Here is a 15,804-nt window from a genome sequence, read left to right as displayed (position 1 = left end):
ATTTCCACAGAACCTGATATGCCACAATTGGATTTCTATATAATATTTCTTTATAAACATTTGTTTTAAAGAATTTTTTAAAATTCTAAACTAGAGAATGGAAGGTTTATAACGGAGGAGTGGATTAATATTTGGTACATATACATGATGGAATACTATTCAACTATAAAACAAGATGAACATTTGTCATTTGTGACAGCATGGATAGAACTGGAAAGGATGATACTGAGTGATAGGAGCCAGGGGGCAAAAGACAAATACTAGATGGTTTCACTCATATGAGGAATAAAGAGGAACAAAACAAAGAAACTGATAAAAGTAAGCCAAAACAAAGGCTATAAATATGACTGCAGAAGACAGGTTACTAGAGGGGGAGGGTTTGGCCAAAGGGGGAAGGGGGCCTTATGGAATATGGTAAAGAGATATGAATGTTTTGGTGGTGGGTGTGGTACTCTTGAAGAAGTATGAACCTTTTCCCCTGAAACATATACAGTGCAGTAAAACAAAGTTACCTCAAAAAGAAAAAGCCTTCAAGGCTTAATTTAGGGCATTAGCCAACAATTAAATATATAGTTTGGAGGGATGAGAAATTTTCTTAAAGCTCTGAAATTCTACATACACATATTATTCATTCCATGAGATCTTAACTCAGGTCATAGGTAGGGTTAGAACTAGAAAAAGATATTTTTCTGGAATCTGAAGTCAAAGATCAACTACGATCATGTGCTTACAAATCTAAATGTGGACTTCTCTAGTTCTTCCTCTATGGAAGTTCTAGAGAAAAGCTGGGATGCATAAGCCAAACTTTAAGGAAGTAAATTAGATGTCAAATTGTGCTAAGATATGATCCGAGGGGCCCTCTCTGGTGGCACAGGAGTTAAAATCTCAAAGATATCAAGTTATTGCCAGCCTTTCCAGCAGGAGTTCCATTCAGGCCAGGGAGCTGACCCACATGGTGCAGCAGACCTCTCCTGTCTCACCTGCTGCTCCCCTCAGCAGTGTATTTCAGTAGATCTGCCTGTACTGCTCCCCACTCTGTCTCTGGTATATCCTCTCACTTCTGGCCTACACCCCAGTTCTTGTATGCATAAATAAATCTTTTAAAAAAAAGAAAGAAATGTGACCTGAATTGTTCCAATAATTGAAGTAGCCCCTTTAGGTCTAGAATGCTGTCTACTAAATCTTTGGAAACAGAGAAACACCGTCTATTATTTCACGCTATTAGGGTATCTGCACATTGGAAACTATTCATATTTTCTGTCCTGCCTTGCAGGTATTAGTGGTAAATGTTCACCATTTATTCACCTGAAAATTACTGAAAGCTTAAGATAGCTGTTTCTTAAAATTCATTTTGTCACTTTGTGATTATTTTTGTCACCAGGATGCATAAAATTCAGCATTTGCTAGTGAGTTTATTCTTTGTCCCCACAGCTCTGCCCTGTGAGGGATATAAGGTGGAGCAAGATCTAGTCCCTGTACCAAAGTGGCCCATAGTCCAGTGGGAAAAAAAGATGCAATTTAAAGTAATTCTAAGAAAACTGAAAGTGGGTTCTAGGAGGTAAGAGAGAAATAATGAATGAAAATCTGGTAGGTTTTTGAAATAAATCAATGGCAAGAGTGGGCTGTGTTCAGAAACAGATCAGTAAGCAAAATAATAATCTTAGACATATCCTGGTGAAATTTCTAAAGACCACAGATAATACTATGATCCCCCAAATTTCCAGAGCAATAAAAGAAAAGCAACTAGAAAGTCTGGGAAAAATTAAATGCTATATAAGAAAATTGTAGTTCAAACATTAAGCAAACAAATATAGCAAGATTTTGTGTTACTGAATACTTGAAGTTTTCTCCTTTGGGTATATGGAATTTTATCTTTTTTATAGGTCCAGTCATATTACTTGGGACTATGATGAATAATCTTTACACAATCATAATATTGTTAGCATTGTTTATTGCAAAATGAGCTAGGCTACACTGCAAAGAACCCAATTCTCAAAGGCTTCTAAAAATAAAAGTTTATTTCTTTCTCCCATTAACTTCACAGCAAATCAGTTGAATCACAGATATATGTTATCTTCATTTTGGGGCCTGGACTCTATCTGAAACATTGTCAGTCTCATGGTAGAGAGAAAAGAAAAATTTATATATGTCTTCTGAGACTCTACCTAGGAATGAAGTATCACTTTCACCCACATTTTATTGGCCAAAGCCACTCCTAAGTTCAACACAAGGGGTGTGTTTAGTGTTCCCACGGGGAGAGGCACCACCGGGTTGGAAATAAAAATATTTGGTAAACAGCAATAGAAACTCACATGGACCACTACTCTGCTACTCAACTATTTAGTATTCTCCTTTTCCCACATTCCAAACAACACATCACCCCTTCTCCACGAATGACTAGCAGAAGTCTCAAACAATAACTTGATCTTTACCTTTACTTCTAAGGCAAAGGTCAATATTTCCAGGTGATTTGAGATAGTTTCTATATCATGTCTGGATGCAGCTCCTCTTGATCTAAACTGGCAGGAGCAAAAAGAGAAGTCATCTGCCTCTCATATACCCAATATACAGGGGTGGAACAGGGACAGGGTGATCATAGTAAACACTACCATTGGAAAGACGAACAAAGGGATACACACAGATGTCACCAGTCTCTCCACATTTAAAAATCCTTTTGGGCAGATGTTGTTTGGGAGAAGGAAATATTCTTTGATTAGGTCTTGATTCTACATCCTGGGAATTACTACCCAGGCATTTTTCTCTTCAGTTGTTGGTCTTATCCTTGAAAAGTCTTCGTTTTCTACTAAACTCTTCAGCTATATCACAAGGAAGAATTGTGGAACATGAGCTCCTTGTAGGCTGAAGAGCTTATTCCCCTTCCTTCCAGCTCAAGCAGAAAGGATGGGAGAAAGGCAAAGGTGTTTTAAATCTTGAGCAATCTCTTTTAATCTAAGCTAGTGGTTCTCTGGGTAGTACATGCTTTCCACATTTAACTTCTTATCTATTTGATTCTTGTCAAAGAACTCCTATTCTATACCTCTACAGATATATTTAATTACTAGCACTTTGCATCCATCAGATTTCTCAGAAGAACCATGCCCTCAATCTCTTCTCCTTCAGTCTTTTTGTCTAATTTAAAAAAAATATACTGGGTGCCATCTTAATAGGTTGAAAAATTTCAATGAATGACAAGTAACAACCTCTTGACTTGGTCATTTCCATAAGGCTCTTATATTACGGGGGTCTTTTTTGTTCAAAGATATTTGTTTCTGTGTTTTATTGATTGGACTTGTTTATTTCAAGTCATGAATATCTCTAAGTTTCTGAATGTTCTCTTTTCATTATATTTTCCTGCTTCCAAATAGACCAATTCTTTTTGTGCTCATCTCTTTCTTGTCAACTGCAACCCACTGACACTACTAACAAACATATTATTTGCCTGCATCCTCTCCTAAATCTACAAGTTCATTAAGGACATGATTCTTCTACCTCAAAAACAGTTTTCTTGTTTTCTACTAATGATCTCTGGAGTCAGTGCTACTCACTTTAGTATAGTTGTTTTTGCTGTACCTCATGTCCATGAATAATTTCTGTTTCAGTCAGGATGAGCTAAGTTATACTGAGGTAACTAATGGCTCCACACTGCCATGACTTATAACAATAAAGGTCTATTTCTTGCTTTTATTACATGTTCTGTGAGGTGGGTGTAGGTTTGTTTTATGTCATGTTCACTCTAGGGCCAGAGGTGATGAAGTAGCCATTAAATGGAACATTCATGTCTCGTGGAAGAAGGAAAGTGACAGTGACCCATGTATTAGAAATTAAAACTTCTGTCTGAAAATGGCACAAGTCATTTCCAGCCATATTGGCCAAATAAATACTATAACTACTTATGAATGCAATAGGCAAGGATATATATTGCCACCGAGAGGGAAACCAGAATATATAATAATCAATAGTATAATTTTCCATAATTGCGCTTAATTTAAATTTGTATTGTATTTTTTTTATTTTATTGAGGTAACATTGGTTTACCACACTGTATATGATTTAAGAGTATAGGATCACATTATTTCAAATGTATGTTACCACACTGCACCTAACACCCTGGTACTTTTAGTCCTCCACCATGGTCCTTTGGACCCTCTTCTACTCCCACAGTCTCTGGTAACCTTAATTTTACAGTCATTTTAGGGTTTTTGGGGGGTTTGTATGTTACTTTGTTTTGACTCTCTATATTTCACATTTGAACTATTATTAATTTTAGAGTCAACATGTAGACAAAATACATAAGATACAGCTGTACTATAAAATGGAAGTGCTAAAAACCTTAGCCACATGAAAAGAAGATCATGGCTGAAAAAAGCAAGTAGGAAGAAATACGTGGAATCTGTTGTCTTAACCAGAAGTCCTGTCCTATCCCTGTCTCACAGGCTTAATACTGTACTCATGGTAATTATACAAGTTATCATCTGAGTCGTGACATTCTTGAGAGTGAGAGCTAGTGCTGTTGATAATTTACATCAAGAAAACAAGGACTTCCCTGTGCAAACCAGGATAATCTCCAACCTGAGCTACCTGCTCAACTCATAGTCCCAACTATAGGCTTTGCTGGAATAGTATGAATATTCTCAGTTGTAGAAATATAACTGTGCCCGTTATAATTTGGCAGCACGTGAATGAAGTGCTGCCAGTATACTTGTTTACTAAGATACATCCACTGTTTTTGACTATTGTTGATGGCACCTAGGATGCATTGCTAACTCTTTTAACTTTGCTTTTGGTTTCTATGACTAGGGACCTACAATCAGAAGAATGACCTTCAAGTGGCATGCTTCTGGATGAGCATGAATCTGGATGAAAAGAATCACACATTTATTGTGTCAGAGTAGCTTCCTTTGTTCAAGAAATATTTATCGAGGATATTTTACTGAAAAATTTACAAGACACTTGGACTGTAGCTGTGATCTTACTCAGGAGCAGCAAGAGTCAGACTCCTGAAACATGAGCTCCTGGCAATTTTCACAGATCTAATACTTTTCTGTCTAATCCTATGTAGACTTCTTGAGGTCATAACCCAACCTTCATGTTTTTTATTTCTCTCAAAACCTGTCAAAGTGAGTCTGCAGAACATTTATCCTTATGAGAGAGGATCATATTTTATTTAGTTTGGGATGTAGCAGCTACTCATTTGTTGTTAAATAATGAACATTTATGTATAATTTATTTCTTAAGTCCCATTCCTTTGGTAAAATAAAATTCAGCTCCCCAAAAGGAAATACTCAACTGCTTAAGGAAGTCCAATTTAGTTTGTTTCAGAAGTACTTTTGGCAGAAAAAGTTGGGGGTTAAATTGAATTCCTCTCATGAGGCAGCACTCTTTTGCTTTTCTCAAAACCAGTAACCTTACAACAGAGGCCAAAGGGGAAGTGCTTTTCTCTTAAAGGCATATTGAGCACAGTTTTATTAGAAATGAAGCATATTATGAAAGTTTCTTTGGTCTTTGAAGATGTTGGTCAGGAATCCAAAATGAATGAATTGTGCAGTATTTATAAAGCTGTCAACTTGAGGAACACATCTGCTCATTTTTTTTCACATTGAAATTACTTCTCTTAACAAAGGGACCCAAATTTTGTTATTCAGTCATGATTTAAATGGCCTGCATCTCATTAGTGTTGCCAGCATTTATTTAATAAAATCAGATCAGAATAGCATTTAATTTCATTTTAATAGAGTAGTTAATGTATGTTAACTAAATATCAATTGATTATTAAAGTGGAGAGTGCTGAGGTGTAACAAATATGCGAGATATAAATCTTGTTACTATGCCATTAACTCAGAATTACATAAGCAATAAATGTCTAATTAGATTCTGAGTTGTAAGCATTTATTGAGATTCAATAAGATCGATGTTATAGATTTGGGGTAAGGACCACAGCTTAATTAACCCCTTCCTTCCTATTTTCACCAGTCTCTTGCCATTTTTTATTTTATATGGTGCTAAAATGGAGGAGAGGTAATGTAGGGTGGGGGTGATCCATGTCCAGCCCCTTATAAGGATCATCCTATCCAGAACAATAATAAGAATCCAGAGATGACTGTTCTCTGATGCATGTGCTTTCTAGGACTCAAAAGAACTGATTTCTAAGGTTTTTTCCCCTACCTACAGGTAAGTTTAGAGATTCAGTACAGCATAGCAATCATGTCGGATTATTTAAGTACTATAAGGTGAAAGGTGGGCTTTGAAATAATCCCAACTTAGATGGCATAAAGCAGATGACTTATACAGAACATTTTATGTGTCTTTGCTCCTCAAGAAAATATCTGTCCTATTTCTATCTTATACTTTCTGAAAATCATCACATGATTAGTCCTTTGGATTCAAGGTATCACTATCGTTTGATTCTTAGATTATTTTGAATGGCCAAAAAGTCTGAAAATATAGGTTATTATACAAGGTAAATAAACAATTGACAAAAAAAGACATATGTTCAATGACATTACACAATATGTTTACTGTATTTTCCCTTGTTAAAAATATGTATTTCAATGCATTGTGCAAAACTTCAAGAAATGCAATTCATTAATGCTATGTTTCCATCAGTCCTGTAGATGCATGAGATATATTGTCATATTTGCATCTCTAATTTGCACTGAATAAACCAGTTTCTTTTTTTTAAGATTTTTTTTATTTATACAAGAACTGGGGTATAGGCCAGAGGGATGGGAGGATGAGAGGATTCACCAGAGACAGAGTGGGGAGCAGAACACAGACAGACCGAAGACACTGCTGAGGGTAGCAGTGGGCAGGGCAGGAGAGAGGTCTGCCACGCCATGTGGGTATCTCCCTGGTCAGCCAGGAATGGAACCCATGCTGAAAAGGCTACGGACAGCTTCACAGCGCTGCACTGAACCTGCTGTGCCACCAGGGAGGCCCTAAACCAGTTTCTTTAACGTGCCCCAGAAGAAGTAATCAAGGAAGATCAATCTGTAAAAATATAATTTATCAATGTTGCCAAATTTTATGGTCATTCTGTATTTTAAATTCTCTAACACCATTCAGAAAATTACTCAAACTATTTACTTGGCATAATGTTACAGAGTCACTTTCACCTTGGAATTACACACACCTAAATTTGAGGGTTGTGTTGTGTTCCTTGCTGTATGAGCCTCTGGAAGTTACTTAACTACTCTGGGCATAATAATACTGATCCCAAAATGTCATTTAAGGGGATTAAATGAGATGATATATAAAAAGCGCCCAGCACAAAGTCTTCTACATTGTCTCAATAAAACAGATGTTAGTGTTCCTTCAGCTTCCCTGTTTCTCCCCTGCCCCATCTTAGCACTCTGCCTCTAATGCACTAATCTTATCCACTCCCATTTCTTTTAAAGGGTGAGGATAGAATGCTAATTGTTACCCAGATTAGGTTTTAGCACCTTAGAAGCTGGAGGTGGGAAATGGAGGAAGGCCACGGAATGGTGAAAAAAGAAGGTAGTAAAATACAGGGAACATTAACTCCTTGTTGTTCACATTTTTTTGCCATGGATCTGGCTGAGCTCAGCCTCCTAAGGGACTGTCCCCACCACCCCTACTGTAGAGAGCACAGGAACTAACTTACTTGGAGTTCATCTTTCTTTACTGGAGCTCCCTTGAGGCAAGGCCACTACTCAGAATTGTACTTTTCCTGGGCTAGGCAGCTCTGAGAAGCTGACACCACATCTGCATGGGGTAAACATTTGCATTTTTAATTTACTTATTCATCCAATTATCCATTTACAAAATTCCCTGGAATTTTTCCTTATTCTAGGACTTATGTTAATTTATGTAGATAGAGGTATACAAAAAGCTTTACAGTTCAATGTGCTTGCATTGTCTTCTCTTTGTATTTAGGAAGAAACCTGTGCCATTTACAATAGGAAATATCCAAAGGGGGGAAAAAAATTATTCAAATTCCCCCAAAGTCAAACTTGGTGAATAAGAAACTTGATTTTTGTCCTAGAAAATTCAGTATTAGAAGCTATAGCCATATACATTTGACATTCCACCCCTCCCGATTTTTTTATTTCTCTTCTTGTTTTTGAGACTTGAGTACAGGAATTTGACTATGGGCCAAAGTCAAATTATCTAGGTTCTTTTCTTTCCTCTAATTGGTGTTTCCCTCTGCAAGTTATACCACCAAAAGTTGAACAATAGCAGAAGGATTATTAGATACATTTAATTTCATTTTCTCTATCAGTAAGCAAATTTTAATCTCCTGCTATAAATATAAATCCCACTATGGGCTCACTGTTCTCCTAAGCACTAGAGTGTATATTAAGAGACACAGAAAGTATTTCCTGCCTTCATGAAGCTTTCTTGTTTTCCTTAAAAGTTTTTTGAGGTAACATTGCATTATAACATTGTATGTTTCAGGTATGCATCATAAATCAATATCTGATTATACTATATGAAGTTCACCACTAAAAGTCCAAGGTTATCCTTCATCTTATGGAGTTTTCTCAGTCCAGTGAAAGAAACCAGATTCAATTACATGAAAACATAGGCAACAGTTGTGCAAAAAATTTTGTGATTTTAGCTAATATGAGATCAGAGATGGAAGGAATTTTTACCTGGGTTTTCCAGATAAAATATTGAAGGAAAAGAAAGTAGGAGGAAGTAAATTCTAAGAGCATAACATTCTTTAAAGAAAAAATTAACCAGCCAAAAAAAAAAAAAAATCTCTGAGGAAAGCATTATCCCCACTTAATCTTTGTGAAAGCTAAGACACAAAAAGGGCCTAGTCATATTTTTTAACCTCTCTCACATAGCAATTAGGTACTGAAGCTTGAATTTGATTCAGGGACAATTTGACTTCAAACTTTCTCCCGTAAGACACCAAATGGGCTTGACCCAGATCTTGACAGATGGGTAAAATTTGCCTTGGTGTACAGGACAAGGCAATTATTTCAAGAAGCACTGGCTATTTGGAGAACAATGAATAGTTTGATTGGATGAAATTGGCCTGAAGATAGTGGAAGAAAATATTTTATTTTAAATTGGCTGTATTCGCTGACATTTTTGAGGAGAATCATTTATATTAAATAGTGTTTAAAACAAACCAGAAAAGTAAATTTGGAGTTGTACCTATATTTTAGAAATTAGTCATCAACAAATACCTTCTTCATTGATTATACCTTTATATGGGGTACATAAATATATTGCTATAGCTGTTCAACTTGGAGTATGCTAAACAGAGGATTCCATATGAGAAGTAGCTCCATTGCACACTAACATCTGTTGCTTGGAATATTTTGTGATTTATGTGATTCAGAAACAAGCAAATGCTGCTGTCTGGAAACCATACACCTTAATAGGCAAATGTGTAGCTTGGTGACACACCATGAAGATATTAAATCACAAGTGTACATATGCCTAATGACCCAGCCTTAAAACATATCAAATAAAATTAGAGATAATTACAAAGAGAGAGACTAATCTAGAATCATATTAGGAGGTTCTAATATAGTTTTCTAAGAAACTGATCAATCAAACAAATAAAATATTGACAAGTGTTGCAGATTTGCACAGCATTAATTAAAATTGCAATCTAATGGTAGATACGGACTATGGACTTTTTATTAAACAGATCAAGAATGTGTACTTTTAAGCACACTTACAAACATTGACCACATACTAGATCATGAGAAAAGTCTCAAAAAATCCCAAGGAATCTGTTCATATGGTCCATGTTTCTAAACACAAAGAAATAAATTATAAACAATAATATAAAGACAATAACAAACATTAGCAGTTATCATACCTTTGGGGGAAAAACATACTTCTAAAAAACTCAAGTTTAAGGAAGACAACATCGGAAATTAAAAACTATTTAGTACTGAATTAAAACAATAACACTATATACAAAATATAAGCTAAAATAGGAACACAGTAATAAATTTTGTAGTCTATAAATTTGAATTCTCTGTCAATAAAGGCAAATTGGAGTTTTCATGAAACTTGAAAAATTGGCTTATTCAGAAGAAAGTAAAAAAGTAATCAAGAATAGTCATAACTTAAACTGTTCTCAGATAAGAACAGAGAGTACACATGTGCTACCTAATATCCAGATTAGTTGTAAAGTTGTAGTAATTCACGTAGGATACAGTGGCACATTGTTAGATAAACAGATCAACAGAGTAGAGCAGAGAGCTAAGAATTAAACTATATATATGAATGGGTAATAGGTATATAACAAAGGAGCCCCCCAAATCAAAAAGATAGGGTGAAATAATCAATAACTGTTACATAAAAGAATGGTTTTCATATAGAAAAGTAAAAGATCAGGGCCTCCCTGGTAGCGCAGGGGTTAATTCGCAATCTATGAAGCAATCTGCAGCCACTGCAGCAAGAGTTCGAATCCCGGCTGGCCAGGGAGAAACCCACATGGTGGGACAGACCTCTCCTGTCTCACCTGCTGCTCCCCTCAGCAGTGTACTTCGGTCTGTCCATCTGCCTGTTCTGTTCCCTGCTCTGTCTTTGGTGAATCCTCTCACCCCCCACGTCTCTGGCCGGTACCCCAATTCTTGTATAAAAATAAATAAATCTTAAAAAAAAGTAAAAGATCAGTGCCTGTCATTATAAACATATATAATCCCCAAATAAATTACAAGTTATGATATTAAAAAAAAAACCTCAAAAGTACTAGAAAAAAATATTGGAGGATTTCTTATTTTTTCAGTGTAGGAAATGACTTCCCAGACAAGATGGAAAAAACATAAATCTAAACAGAAAAAAATCATTAAATTTGACTACTCAAATGTTTTAAGTCACAATCAAGTTAAACTATGTAACAAAATAGGAGAAACAAAGAGACTGTCATTTTGACACAATAGATAAAAGATTATCATTATACATGGGTAAATACTGGATCAAATAAATGACATATACATACCTTTAAATAAGAAAAAAGATCAAACAGGCTAAAAGAAAAATCATCAAATGATAGAAACAGCCAATTCTCAGAAGAGGAAATTTGATAAACAAAAGAAAAAAAAAAAGATGGCACGCACAAATGAGCACAAGGAAAACTTGGAAAATCTGAATGAGATCAGTGATCAATGTATTTATCAATGTCACTATCCTGGAAGTGATGTCACACTATAAGGTTGCAAAATGTTACCATGGGGAAAATTGTGCAAAATGTACAAAAGAACTCTTCATGTTATTTCTTACAATTACACATGAATCTACATTATCTCAATAAAAATTTCAATGAAAAATATGAAAAGACACTTACCCTCACTGGTAATCAAAGAAATTAAATATTAAACAAGGAAATGCTATTCTAAATTCAGAATCATGACCATAACTAGCATTGGCAAGAAGTGACTGGAATAAATGGAATTTTAGGATTCTGTTTGTGGGAGTGTAAATGAGAGAGCTATTTTGCAATAACTCTTAAAATTGAAAGTGTCCATACCTAACAAATTCACTTGTAATTTTTATCTGGACATGTTATTTATTTTGCATGTGCCCAAGGGGAAATGTCCAAGAATATTGTTATAGTTGGTAATAATAAATAAATTTAAAACACAAATATACATGGGTAGAAGTATATATAAGTAAATGGTGGTATGCAATGCAATACTAGTCAATGTTTGAAATGAATGAATTAGATCTTTATGCATCAGCATGTAAAACTCTTAAAAGCACAATGTTGACTGAGAAAGTAAAACTGCAAAGTGCTATATGTGCTATGAAACCACTCATTGTAAGTAAAAAATAAAAACAATTCTCTATTTTGTTTATGAAATCACAGGTAACAAGATGCTACAGTAAGACTGCTTTAGTTTGGAATTGAACCTTAAGTCAAAAAGATAGACATACCCCCAACATTTTATAAAGAGGAGTTAAATGAGTGGTACAGGATTTAAAAGCAGTCATTTGAATCTCAGTCATGTGCTCCTTAATCAAAACTCAGTATTAAAAGAGAATGGATGAGTATGTCAAGAAAGATGAAAGAGATTAGAGAAAGATTTGTTTTGGAACAAGTGTCCCTTCTGTCTTTATCATTTTGAGAAAGGTGAGGTGCCTACTTTCTCTCTAGTCAGATAAGAGAGGTTTTCCTGAGACTATTCAGAGATTGAAGGTTCAGAGGTTTTGCTGAACACAGAGTGCTGGTACAAAATGGAGCTTGAGCATTCAGAGACTAAGAGGTATGATGGGGCTCAATGTTCTGAGGATTCAGCAAGGAAACAGACTATGCTGATTAACCCAAACCCCAGAATTCAGAATGCATGAGATCTTGCATTGGACAAAACAGACCAGGAAGAAGAGCTTACCATTAAGTGACTGATTGATTGATTGATTCATTCAACAAATATTCATTAAGTGCCAATAATGTGCCAGCCACTGTTTTAAGTATTTAAATCTGTGAAGAAATAGGAAATAATTTTTGTCTTCATAAAACTTACATTTCAGTTGGCATAGAAAGACAAGAAACAATAGACATAATAAATATTAAAATTATATAGTGTAATAGAATGCAATAAATACTACTGGACAAAAGTAGAGCAAGGTAAAAGGGCTTTGAAAGTTCTTGAGTGATGTGGTTAAGTGGGTGCAATTTTTAATAAGGGTATCAGAGCTAGCCTTATTAGAAGACAAGATTTGGACAGATTTGGAAGAAGCAAGAGAATTTGCTTGCGATATTTTGAGCAGTTTAAGCAGAGACCAGCCAGTGAAAATGTGTGAGGAGGGAGTGTACAGGTAAGGTTCAAGGGGCAGCAAGAGGCCAGAGTGGGTGGAATGGAGTGGGCATGTGATGAGAAATAGGAGATGAAGTCTGATGTCAGACAGGTAATTACCAAGTGAGCTGAAGGAATGGGGGCAGATTAGATAGGGTCATATTGGCCCTTATGAGTTCTGTCTTTTATTCTGAGTGAAAACTGTAGTCTTCCAGGACTTTGAGGAAACTAAAATATCTCTATATCAACACAAGTCCAAGGTCAGCATAAAATTATTATTGTTTGCAGAGGATGTGACTTTACCTAAAAAACCCAAGTCAATCAGCTCAAAAATTATAGGAGAATGCAGTTAAATTGTTAGGCACAAAATTTGAATGCAAAAAACCAGTAGTCTTTATCTATCTGAAACCTTATTGGAACACGTAATAACAGAAAAGATAAAATTTACAATAAAACAAAAAAGGTAAAGTATCTGAGAGAAAATTCACACACAAAATAAGTGTAAAACTCACATGAGGATAACTTTGAAACATCCCTGAAAGACATGAAAGAGCACTTTAACAAATGGAAAACAAAATTATACAGATAATTCTACATTAAGTTAGAAATATAATGCAATCCCAAGAAAAATATTAATAGTCTGCAAAGATATTTAAATTAGACAAACTAGTTCTAATGTTCAATGGGAAGATTGATAAATTTGACAATAAAACAAAAGGAAATAGAAAAATACATTAAAATGAAAGATAAATGACAAATTGGTAAAAATTGCCCAACTGATATAACTAATTTTGTTCATATTCAAAGAGCACCTACAAATAAGTAAGCAAATCAAAAAGCTCAATAGAAAAATGGACAAAGAAAATGAATGAGGCTTCCCTAGTGATCTAGGGGTTCAGTCTAAGCTCTATCACCACTATGGTCTGAGTTCAATCACTGGCAAGGGAGCTAACCCCATATGTTATAGTAGACCTCTCCTGTCTCGCCCACTGCTCCCCTTAGTATTTCAGTAAATCTGCCTGTTCTGCTCTCCATACTGTCTCTGCTGAATCCTCTCAGCCCAGCATCTCTGACCTACACCCCAGTTCTTCTATGAAAAAACAAAAAGAAAATGAATGAGTAAAGAAAAACATAAATAGGGTTGAACATGAAATGATTCTGTTTTACTATAAATTAAAAAAATGTAAAACTTGTGATACTATTTTTCATACATACCATTCTATGCAATGTCATTATACTATATGAGCAAAGATCAAAAAGTTTGATTAACATGATTTGCACTAGATTCTAGGAAATATAGCTGGTCATACAGTGAGAACAGAGGTGTTAACTGCTACTACCTATGTAAAATGAAAACACCTAGCTACAATTAAAGTGTCCCTAACAGATCACTTTTATCTAGACATCCAACTTCCAAGACTTAAGAAATACACCTTAGGGGGCCTCCCCGGTGGCGCAGCGATTGAGCGCTGGGTTGCAAAGCTGCCCGCAGCCTCTGCAGCACCAGTTTGATGCCCCGTCGCAGGGTGAGGGTCCCACATGGCGCGCAGATCTCTCCTGTCGCCTGCTGCTCCCCTCAGCGGTGTAAGTCGGTCCTTCTGCCTGCTCTGCTCCCTGCTCTGGCTCTGGTGAATTCTCTCACCCTCCTGCACTTCTGACTGTACCCAGTGCTTGTATAAATAAATAAATAAATCTTTAAAAAAAGAAAAAAAAGAAATACACCTTTACTGTTGTAAAGTGACTAATGTACAAGAGTATTCATTGTGATATTATTCCAAATACTGAGAAATAAATTAAAAACTGCCTAAGCAATTATAGGATGGGGACTGGTTAAATAATTTATATCACAGCATGGAAGGGAATGTTATGTAGCTATCTAAAACAATGAGGCAGTGATAGATAGTGAAAGTGAAAAGCTCTCTCAGATATGTTACATGGAAAAAAGAAAAAAAAGGTCATTGTGCTAAATCATGCTAAAACTTGCTGAAGACACATACATGAGCTGTACATTCCTGGAATAAGGTCAATGGTGGTTTTCTCTTAGAACACGAACTAGGCAACTGGAGGAGAAGGTGCATTTCACAAATATCATATGCTTGATTTGCAGATTCAAGGCATAAGTTACCTTTAAAAAAAGTCAAAATAGATATGTGACAAACTCAGGCAAATTGATCAGAAAAAAAAGAACATGAAAATTAAATATTTCCAAGTGTCAGTATGATTCTCTTTGGTGAATGAAACCACTGGAACTGCTTTCTGGATTATTCTGCAAATGCACTTAAAATCCACCAGATGGCACAAGAAAATACAATGTGAACAAATTTGAGGTGGTTGGTGCAGGTAACAAATCAGGCTTGTTGAGAAACTAGAGTAGAGAACAAAGGTTGTCTCCAGACTTAGTTCCAGCATTCCAGCTCCAGTGTGGCCCAGGGCCTGAGGTGCCCGGTTTTGTCTCTTGCCAGAAGATGATGCTCGGGAATCCAGAGTAGCACTCATGATTATAAACACAGAATTATCTATAAATCGCAACCTCCGCATGAATGCCTTATTGAACATTCGCTCAGTGCAGATTCTCTTTTCTTTTTTTTTTTTTCCCTTTTTAATCCATACTTAATGCCTTATGAAAAGAGGTATTTGTTTCTTGGTAAGCCACATTTCTTTAATTAAAGGGGGAGGGTTGGGAGAGGTCTACTGGAAAAGGAGAAAACTCTGGTTTCACAATATGCACTATTTATGAGGGTGCTTTGCTGTTGAAACCTATTAAAGGCCGACCCGGCCCAGTTTGCCTCTTGCCTCCCAGGAGACAATTACTGTCCTGCATAACAATTTGAAGCAAATATCGGATGTGGTTGAAAGAACAGTTGCGGCCCTCTCTCCAGCAACCGTTTCTGCTTAGATTTCTTAATTGTTTCCACCACTTCCTTTCCTCGGCTTGTGGCCTTCTGGATTCTGCAGGATTCTGAGTTTTAATAAAAGCCTCCTATCCCCTCTGGATTTCACATGTGCAAGCAGACACTTCCTGGACCCCAAGAAGCTGCACCTTAAGACAGAGCTTCCAGAAAAAATTGTCCAGTGC

This window comes from Talpa occidentalis, unplaced genomic scaffold (assembly GCF_014898055.3).
Source record: "Talpa occidentalis isolate TD23 unplaced genomic scaffold, MPIMG_talOcc4v2.1 talOcc4.8, whole genome shotgun sequence".
NCBI classification, from domain to species: domain Eukaryota; kingdom Metazoa; phylum Chordata; class Mammalia; order Eulipotyphla; family Talpidae; genus Talpa; species Talpa occidentalis.
Note: the sequence above shows the minus strand (reverse complement) of the source record.